At 45.3% G+C, this 11,024-nt stretch overlaps 1 protein-coding gene across 1 annotated transcript in view; it reads left to right on the top strand.

The window, feature by feature from the left end:
* The window catches only part of LOC143294330 (corticotropin-releasing factor receptor 2-like), an 82,773-nt gene that overhangs the window by 34,825 nt on the left and 36,924 nt on the right, over positions 1–11,024 (top strand). The window lies entirely within an intron of this gene.

The raw sequence follows: 11,024 nt of genomic DNA, 5'->3' as shown, positions 1-11,024 counted from the left end.
TCTCTTTCTTTTTCTCTCTCTCTCGCTCTCCCTTTCTCTCTCTCTCTTTGTGCACATACATTCTCTCTTTCTTTCACACATTCTCTTTCTCTTCCCCCTCTCTCTCCCTTTCTCTCATTCTCCCCCTTTCACTGACACCGTCAATGTCTAGATAGAAAGATACATACATACATACATACATACATACATACATACATTTCTTCTTCTTTTTTATTTTTCTTCTTTTTTTCTCCCAAAGACCCACACCCACCCAGCCACAACCCAGCGTCTATCTGCCGCCATCGCAGCCTCAGCAGTCTTATTGTGATTTTATTCAAGTGGTTGGGTCGCCATAAAGCCACTCGCCGGTGAAGAACCCGAACTGATTCTGAATCACTTCATTGGTGTTAACCTGTGTTACCTGTTCCAGTTTGAAATGTGAAGGACACCACGCGCAAATCCTCCTAATGACGACAACAGTTGCTTATTTAACGGATCCGGACAGAATGAGCACCCATCTCCTCATCTCCAACCCCACGCCCCACCCCCACTCCGTCCCCATCCCATCCCCATCCCATCCCATTCCTGTTCCCATCCCTGTTCCAACCTCCATCCCATCCCCATCCCATTCCCATCCCCATCCCATTCCTGTTCCCATCCCTGTTCCAACCTCCATCCCATCTCATCCCATGCCATCTCATCCCATCCCCATCCCATCCCCATCCCCATCCCATCCCCATCCCATCCCCATCCCATTCCCATCCATCCCATCCCCATCCCATTCCCATCCATCCCATTCCCATCCTCATCCCATCCTCATCCCATCCCATTCCCATCCATCCCATCCCCATCACATCCCATCCCCATCACATTCCCCTCCCATTCCCATCCCTAGTCCATCCCATCCCATTCTCATCCCCATCCCATTCCATCCCCATCCCATTCTCATTCCCATCCCCGTCCCATCCTATCCATTCCCATCCCCATCCCATCCCCATCCCAATCCCATTCCTGTTCCCATCCCTGTTCCCGCCCCCATCCCATCTCATCCCATGCCATCCCATCCCCATACCATCGCCATCCCATTCCCATCCCCATCCCATCCCCATCCTATCCCAATACCATCGCCATCCCATTCCCATCCCATTCCCCTCACTTTCCCATCCCTAGTCCATCCCATCCCATTCTCATCCCCATCCCATCCCATTCCCATCCCCATCCCATTCCATCCCCATCCCATTCTCATCCCATACCCATCCCATTCCCATTCCCATCCCACCCCATCCCCCATCCCCATCCCATCTCCATCCCATCCCCACCCATCTCCATTCCATCCCCATCCCATCTCCATTCCATCCCATCCCATTCTCATTCCCATCCCCGTCCCATCCTATCCATTCCCATCCCCATTCCATTCCCATCCCCATCCCCATCCCCATCCCATCCTATCCATTCCCATCCCCATTCCATTCCCATCCCCATCCCCATCCCCATCCCATCCTATTCCCATCCCCATCCCCATCCCCATCCCATCCCCATCCCATCCCCATCCCATTCTCATCCCCATCCCCGTCCCATCCTATCCATTCCCATCCCCATTCCATTCCCATCCCCATCCCCATCCCCATCCCATCCTATTCCCATCCCCATCCCATCCCCATCCCATCCCCATCCCATTCCCATCGAGTGAAGCCCACCACCACCACGGCCCTCCCACGACAATCGCCATGACTGCTGACATTGAGTAACACGTCACAGGCATGGAAACTGAGGAGGGGTGGGGGAGCGAGGGGTGGGAGTGGGGGGGGAAGGGGGCGGGGAGTCGAAATTGACTTCACCAAGAGAGAAGAGCATAATCAGCCACAGAATCTGGTACAATATCCAATGTCTTCATGATGGATGAGGATGCGATGATGTATGGGCTGCTGTGGATATCCGTTTCGTTTGCGATATATATATATATATATATATATATATATATATATATATATATATATATATATATATATATATATATATATATATATATGTGTGTGTGTGTGTGTGTGTGTGTGTGTGTGTGTGTGTGTGTGTGTGTGTGTGTGTGTGTGTGTGTGTGTGTGTGTGTGTGTGTGTGTAAGAATGCGATAATGTAAGGGCTGCTGTGGATATCCGTTTCGTTGCGTGTTATATATATATATATATATATATATATATATATATATATATATATATATATATATATATATATATATATGTGTGTGTGTGTGTGTGTGTGTGTGTGTGTGTGTGTGTGTGTGTGTGTATGAGAATGCAATGATGTAAGGGCTGCTGTGGATATCCGTTTCGTTTGTGTTATCTGCCTATCTATCTATCTATCTATCTATCTATCTATCTATCTATATATACATATGTATATATATATATATATATATATATATATATATATATGTATCTCTGTGTGTGTGTGTGTGTGTGTGTGTGTGTGTGTGTGAGAGAGAGAGAGAGAGAGAGAGAGAGAGAGAGAGAGAGAGAGATGTGAAACGATGTTAAAAGGAAAAGGAAAGCGGATGTCCGTTTCGATTTAAGACTATTCAACAAGGTCTTTCGTGCATCAGCCCGACCATAACATATCTATATAATATCTAACTATAAGGAGACAGATGACGGGAGAGAGAGAGGGGGGGGGGGGGTAGAGGGGGGCGGAAGAGATGGACAGAGACGGGGGGGGGGGGAGAGAGAGAGAGAGAGAGATTATATAGAGAGAGTTCCATGGTTGCCCACAATGCGCTGTGAAAACTTAATCGTTGAAGGGCTGATCCCTGTTTCATACTGTCACAAATGGAAAACGCTGGGCCCTCACATCTTCTTCCTCATCATGTTTAATTCCGTGAAACACAGCGTAGAGCATGGAGCACGTCCGGGAGGGTTGGGGGTGGGGGGGTGGGGGGGGGGGGGGGACAATGTGTGTGATGCTCTCCACAGACAGCCACAGAGAGGGGGAGATTAGGAGGCAGAGATAGAAACCGACATACAGAGTAGAGGGGAGAGAGGAGAGGGAGAAACGCAGAAAGGAGGGAGAGGGAAAGAGAGGGGAAGGGGAAAAGAGACGATTGAAGGAGAGAGAGAGGGGGGAGAGGGGGAAAGAGATGAGTGAAGGAGAGAGAGAGGGGGGAGGGGGAAAGAGATGAGTGAAGGAAAGAGAGGGGAAAGAGATGAGTGAAGGAGAGAGAGGGGGAAGGGGGAAAGAGATGAGTGAAGGAGAGAGAGGGGAGAGAGATGAGTGAAGGAGAGAGAGGGGGTAGGGAGAAAGAGATGAGTGAAGGAGAGAGAGGGGGTAGGGGGAAAGAGATGAGTGAAGGAGAGAGAGAGGGGGGAGGGGAAAGAGATGAGTGAAGGAGAGAGAGAGGGGGGAGGGGGAAAGAGATGAGTGAAGGAGAGAGGGAGGGGGAGGGAGGGGGAAAGAGATGAGTGAAGGAGAGAGAGAGGGGGAGGTGGAAAGAGATGAGTGAAGGAGAGAGAGAGGGGGAGGGGGAAAGAGATGAGTGAAGGGAGAGAGGGGGGAAAGAGATGAGTGAAGGAAAGAGAGGGAGGTAAGGGGGGAAAGAGATGAGTGAAGGAGAGAGAGGGGGAAAGAGATGAGTGAAGGAAAGAGAGGGGGAAAGAGATGAGTGAAGGAGAGAGAGAGGGGGGAAAGGAGAGAGAGAGAGAGGGGGAGGGGGAAAGAGATGAGTGAAGGAGAGAGAGAGGGGGGAGGGGGAAAGAGAGAGTGAAGGAGAGAGAGGGGGGAGGGGGAAAGAGATAGTGAAGGAGAGAGAGAGGGGGGGAGGGGACAGAGATTGAGGAAGGAGGAGAGAAGGGGGGAGAGGGGGAAAGAGATGAGTGAAGGAGAGAGAAGGGGGGAGAGGGGAAAGAGAGGTGAAGGAAGAGAGAGAGGAGAGGGGGGAGGGAGGAGCAGAGACGAGTGAAGAGAGAGAAGGGAGGGGAGGGGAAGAAGAAGAGAGACAGGACAGAGAGAGAGGAGGAGGGAAGAGATGGATGAGGAGAGAGAGGGGGAGGGAAAGAGAGTGAAGGAGACGAGAGAGGGAGGTGGAGGGGGAAGGTGACATGAAGAGAGAGAGAGGGTGGAAGGAGGGAAGGAGAGAATGGACTAAGAACTGAGAAGCAACGGCGAGGAACAAATCTGTTTCGAAGAGAATATGAGAGTGAAAGGAGTGCAAAGATCTGATAAGGAGTGCATACCCGCGCGCGGAGTGTTATTGTGGTCTGGAAATGTATGAGTGAAGGGGTGGGCGAGTGTGTGTGGGTGTGCGTGAAGTGGTGTGGGTGGTGTGTGTGTGTGTGTGGATGGTGTAGTTGTAGGTGGGGTGGTACGAGGCGTATGTCGATATGTTTTTCTTGTTTTGCTCGGTAAAAATCAAGAAAGAGAAAAAGGCTTTTTGGATTTGCGTGGGTCATACATATTCTTCTCTTCTTCTCTGTTCTTTGTTGGAGATGGTGAGTTTTGTCCTGCAATATGTTCTTTTTGTTGTTGTTTTGGATGGGGTTTTGTTGTTGTCTTCTTCTTAGGGGGGGGGGGATTGCGGGGGGGGGGGGGGGGAGGATGGGGAGGAGGGGGGGAAGGGGGAAGGATTTTTCTGTTATTCTGTCTTTTACTCATGCTCTTTGTTTGTCGATGCTGGGGCGTCCACATTTTGAAATGACGGTGATTACCTTGAAGCTGCGAGTAATCAAAGCGGAGGTGGAAAACTAAAGAAGCCGGAGGGTTCTGACCGGGGGGCGGGAGGGGGAGTTGGGGTGGAGGGGTGGGGGTGGGGGGCTCGAAGAATACGGCACTGTCAGAAGCTGACAAAACCGCTGTGTTAGAAAAAAAAAATGACGCTGATCAGGGCTAAGGTCGTCGAAGCATGCAGCTCAAAGAACGATGGTCTGTCGTATTAAAAACGCATTTTCGGAGTAGATATCTGTATACACACAAAACTGTAGGCTTTTGTATAGAGGTGTGCGTTGTTGTTGTCTTGGTTGTCTCTGTGTGGCTTGAGACACGCGCTCTGTCTTGTCTCTGTTTGCTGTTGTCTCCTTCTCCTTCTTCCGTTGCGACAAAGCTAATTGTTGTTGTTTGTACATTGTACCGGAAATGGCTCTCTGGTGATTCCCTTGAGAGATGCATTGTGCTTGTCGGGAAAACAAGTGCAAGTGGGAAAAAGATATTCGTGACTGGTGGATTCAACGCTGGTAAGACCAAGCCAAATATTTTAGGAAGCATTGGATTTGAAACATGATGTGTTAAATTGACAGAAATCGAGGTGTATTACAAGATTTGATCGGTATTAATGATTGAGCTGCAGGTTTGTAAAAACATTGAAGTGTCTGATGTGTGTCCATACGCAAAACCGAAGAAAGATGAGAGATGTAGGCGTTAAAATTTGTTACATGAAAGAGTTGATCTGATGTACCAAAAATGTGGAAGGAGTACATTTTGCCTTTGTGTGAGACGAGCAAAGAAGAAGAAGAAGACTCCTTCGAATGTGCGAACACCTTGGTTTTTGTGGCCAAACGACGCTACTTTGTTTTAACGTGATAATCTGCTACGGCTTGTACAAGGCCTTAGAGAATATGGCTAACTTCAAAGATTAGCTCTGACAAGACAAATTTTATTGTCAGGCTAACATTATCTGTTTTCCCTCATGTTAGACAACTTTGAGGCATCCCAAGCATTGTGCAAGTCTGATCTGATCCAATCTCCTCCCCTCCGCTCTCTCTCTCTCTCTCTCTCTGTCTCTCTCTCGATGTTATGTCTAAGTCTGTTTGTGCTGTCGTTGTTGTTGGTTTGATTTTACGTCATTTGTATTTGTTTGTGTTTAGGGTGTGTGTGTGTGTGTGTCCCCTTTTGTTTGTTTGTGCTCTCGTCGTTCTTCGTTCGCTCTGTTTTGTGTTGACTGTCGTGCTCTGTTATCATTTGCAAGGCACGTATATGTCTGTATGATGTATTTCTTTCTTATGTTTTGCTCCGGTAAAAATCAAAGAAAGAGAAAAAAAGGCTTTCTTTGATTTTCGTTGGGTTGATACTATATTTCCTTTTCTCTCTCTCTCTGTTCTTTTGCTTGGAGACTGGTGACGTTTTGTTCCTGCAATATGTTCTTTTTGTTGTTGTTTTGGATTGGGTTTTTGTTGTTGTTCTTCTTCTTAGAGGGGGGGGGGGTTGCGGGGGGGGGGGTGGGGGGGGGGGGGGGTAGAGGGGGGACGGCTAGTTTTTTCTGTTTATTCCTGTCTTTTACTTTCTATTGCTTCTTTGTTTGTTCGTGCCTGGGGCGTCCACATTTTGAAATGACGGCTTGAATCTTCACCCCTCTGAAGCTGTCGCATGTTATCATCTCAAAGTAACCCAGCCTTGCTCCCAGTGTGTGTGGATAAACTTAAAGAATGCCGGAGGGGTTTCTCCTGACCTGGGGGGTCGGGAGGGGGGTTGGGGGTTGGGGGGTGGGGGTGGGGGGCTCTGAAGAATACAGGCACTGTCAGAAGCTGACAAAACCGCTGCTGTTAAAAAAAAAAATAGCACGCTGATCACGCTAAGTTCGTCGATGCATGCAAGCTCAAAACGATGGTCTGTCGTATTAAAAACGCATTTTCGGAGATTAGATATCTGTATACACACAAAACATGTAGGCTTTTGTTTATAAGGTTGTTGCTGTTGTTGTTGTTCTTGGTTTTTCTTCTGTGTGAGCTTGATGAACGCGTCTCTGTCTTTGTCTCTGTCTCTGTCTCGCTTTGTCTCTCTCTCTCTCTCTCTCTCTCTCTCTCTCTCCAGTTGCAGACAAAGCTATATTGTTGCTTGTTTGTTACATTGTACCTGGAAATGGCTCTCTGTATGATTCCCATGAAAAGAAAGATGGCATTGTGCTTGTCGAGGAAAACACAGTGCAAGTGCTGGAAAAGAATATTCGTATATCTCGGTGTTTGGTGATTTTCAACGCTGGTAACAAACCAGCCAAATATTTCTAGAAAGCATTGATGATTTGAAACCTGATGTTGTTAAATATTGACAGAAATCTGAGGTGTATTACAACAAGATTTTGACTCGGTATAACTGATTTAGCTGTCAAAGGTTTTGTATAAAAACATTGAATGTGTCTGATCTGCTGTGTCCATTATGCAAAAATCAAAGAAAGATGAAATACTTTTTGTTCATTTGGCTGTTAACAAGTTTGTTTTAACATTGAAAGAGTCTGATCTGCTGTATTCATTATCCAAAAAAATGTAAGGAAGATGAAGTACATTTTGCTCTTTGTTGTGAAGCACCGACTAGCACAAGAAAGAAAAAAAAACTCCTTCGAATTGGACGAACAACCTTGGTTTTTGTTGTCCAAAACTGACGCTACTTTTTTTTAACGTGATTAATCTCTCTACGGACTTGTACAAGGCCTTTAGAGAAATAGCTACTTTCTAATTTGATTGCTCTGATCAAGATTACATTTTATTGTTTTCAGTGTAATCATTATCTGTTATTCACTCTTCATGTTGCACATATCTTTTGTAGGGGCCATGGCCTCAGTCATCTGTGTGTCTGTATCTGTATCCATATTCTCTCTCTCTCTCTCTCTCTCTCTCTCTCTCTCTCTCTCTCTCTCTCTCTCTCTCTCTCTCTCTCTCTCTCTCTCTCTCTCTTGCTCGCTCGCTTTCGCTCTCTCTGGTTTTGATTTTTAATCGTCATTTTATTCATTTTATTTATTATTTCTAAGGATATCACGTTTTAGGGTTTGGTATTTCATTTGACACCCCCCCCCCTCTCTCTCTCTCTCTGTCTCTCTCTCTCTCTCTCTCTCTCTCTGTCTCTCTCTGTCTCTCTGTCTCTCTCTCTCTCTCGCTCACTCGCTCTCGCTCTCTGTATATATTTTGAAGACACGATGTCAATTTCATAAAGTTGGTGGGCATTTTTTTGGTGTTCTTTTTGTTTTCTTTTTCTTTCTCTTTCATCACAAAAAAGAATGTATATTTCATATCTTTGCTTCAGGTTTTCCTTTTGAGTTTCTATTAATTTTTTTGCTCCCTTTTTTTTCTGTTTTCTTTTTTGTTTTTTGTTGTTGTTTTTTTGTTTTTTGTTGTTGTTGTTTTTTGACGATGTTAGATTCAGCAAGGCGACAGCATTTGTTCTTTTTCTCCTCTTTGCCACCTCCTTCTCGTCCTCTTCCTAACACTTCCATATCTTTCCTCTTCAATTTATGATGTGTGTGGGGGTGTTTTTCTGCTTCATGTGAAGGCGTGGTGAAATGCAGCTTTTAGCTAATCCATTTTCACCCAATGAAATGTTCCTGTTCCAGACCCCACCTATCATCTCCTAACCCCCAGCCCCCCCAACCCCTGTCTCTCTCTCTCTCTCTCTCTCTGTCTCTCTCTGTCTCTCTCTCTCTCTCTCTCTCTCTCTCTCTATATATATATATATATATATATATCTTTCATTCTTTCTTTCTCTGACTCTCTCACCCTCTTTCTCTCTCTCTGTCTATCGATCTATCTCTATCTTTCATTCTTTCTTTCTTCCATTCTCTCACTCTATCTATCTATCTATCTCTAGATGTCTATCGATCTATATCTTTCATTTTCTCTCTCTCTCACTTTCTCTCTCTCTCTCTCTCTATCTATCTATCTATCTATCTATCGATCTATCACTATCTTTCATTCTTTCTTTCTCTCATTCTCTCTCTCACTCTCTCTCTCTCTCACTCTCTCTATCTATCTATCGATCTATCACTATCTTTCATTCTTTCTTTCTCTCATTTTTTCTCGCTCTTTCCCTCACACACACACACACACACACACACACACACACACACACACACACACACACACACACACACACACACACACACACACACCAAATTTCTCCAGTTGGAGATAATAAAGTTATTCTTATCTTATCTTACACACACACACACACACACACACACACACACACACACACACACACACACACACACACACACACACACACACACACACACACAGCCTCTCTCTTTCTCTCTCTCTCTCTCTCTCTCTCTCTCTCTCTTTCACAGACCCACATCCTCTCTTTCTTTCACACATTCTCTCTCTCTCTCTGTGACTCTCTCAATGTCCAGATAGATAAATAGATAGAGACATAGATAGATAGATAGATAGATAGATAGATACCGCTGCCCCCACCCCCACCCCCAACTCCGATCCTCCTCCCGTCTGGTTTTGTCATATACAAACGGAGAGAGTAATCTGTGAACAGGAGCTGGGATAGTTACTTGTGACTGGAGTTATCTTGTGGCGTGAGCCCTGGCTTGTGGGTGGGATTCGTATGCAGACACAGTCTTGTGGGAAAGACTGGATGGAGACCATCTCTCTTTCAGTATCTTCTCTCTCCATCTGTCTGTTAAAACTCTGTGTGTGTGTCTCTCTGTATATCTCTGTCTGTCTGTATTTGTCTATCTGTCGGTCTCTTTCTGTTTGTCTGTTTGTCTGTCTCTCTCTCTCCCTCTCCCCCCCCCCCCTTTCTCTCTCTCTCCTTCTTCTTCTTCTTCTTTATATACAATTTTCTTTGCTAAGAGGGCCGGATGTAAACAAGCATATTGTGCTTATTCCTTTACCCTCCTAAAATTTCGTTCGTTCGTTCGTACGTTAGCTCTCTCTCTCTCTCTCTCTAAATATATGTATACACACACATAGATAGATACATACATACATAGATACATAGATAGTTAGATATAAACAATTCAGTCTTCTTGAAAGAAGAATAAGAAGAAAAGAAACCACAAAAAAGAAGAAAAAATTGTACACATACGGTGTGGGGTTTTTTTTTGTTTGTTTGTTTTTTTTTGGGGGGGGGGGGGGGGTTGTTGTTGTTGTTTGATTGTTTTTTGTTGGTTTTTGTTTGTTTGTTTGTTTGTTGTTGTTTTTTTTGTTGGGGTTTTTTGTTGTTGTTTTTTTTAATCCCATTCTTCGGCAATGTGTTTTGTTGGTCGTTTTGTTTTCTTTTGTTGCGTGGAAGAAAGTTTGAGAAGTGTGGCAACTCTGTCCGTCCTCGCATGGGCTTAAGTTTTTCTAGAACTTGAAATGACAGCTTCGGGGCAAAGAGGTTGGCGGGGGGAAGCAGGAAGGACATTGAGAGCTGATTTCTCTGAGGAGTGTTCCAGTTAGCCAAAGACCCCTGGCCCAACAAACATGATCCCACAGCCACTGTGTTGTGTGGGTGGGGGGGTGAGGGGAAAGGGTGTTGGGGGAAGGGGTCCCGGGGGGCGTGGGGAGGAGCTTACCTGCACGGCATAGGGGCTCGAGGGGTTGAGGTGGGGGTGGGGGATGGGGATGGGGGTGGGGATGTGACAGGAGACAAGGAATCCGCGATGGATTAAAAAACATACTGTTTGCGTGTAGTGTGGTGATGCTTTCGTGATGACTTGCTCCGTGTAGGGTTTTGTGTCTTGGCTGGTTGTGTCTGTCTTTCTGTAGTTTATATGAAGATAGATGGATAGATATATATTTGTTATTTTATTTATTTATTTATTTATATCATATATATATATATATATATATATGTGTGTGTGTGTGTGTGTGTGTGTGTGTGTGTGTGTGTGTGTGTGTGTGTGTGTGTGTGTGTGTGTGTGTGTGTGTGTGTGTGTTGATGGGTGGGTTGTGCTAGGGGTGGGGAAGATGGGGGTGGGGGAGTGTACGGGAGGTGGGGGAGGGGGTGTGTGTGGGGCTTACGCGTGTGTGCTTAATTGTAAATAATACAATGTTGTCCAAAACTATATAGTGTACGTTCTGTTTTCTCGGTTAGTCAGTTGTTTTTTGTTTGTTTGTTGGTTTTTTGTGTGTTTGTTTTTTTATTGTTGTTGTTGTTTTTGTTGTTGTTTTGGGGTTGGTTTGTTTTGTTTTGTTGGTTTAAAAAAAATTTGTTGTTGTTGTTGTTGTTGTTTGTTGTTGTTGTTGTTTTTTTTTTGGGGGGGTTGTTTGTTTTGTTGTTTTTTGTTGGTTTGTTTGTTTTTTTTATTTAGTTTTTTGCTTAGCTTTGTTTTGTTGGTTGGTTGGTTTTGTGTGTTCCTTTG

Source organism: Babylonia areolata, chromosome 19 (assembly GCF_041734735.1).
Source record: "Babylonia areolata isolate BAREFJ2019XMU chromosome 19, ASM4173473v1, whole genome shotgun sequence".
Taxonomy (NCBI): Eukaryota; Metazoa; Mollusca; class Gastropoda; order Neogastropoda; family Buccinidae; genus Babylonia; species Babylonia areolata.
Note: the sequence above shows the minus strand (reverse complement) of the source record. Positions and strands in the feature narration are given on the sequence as shown.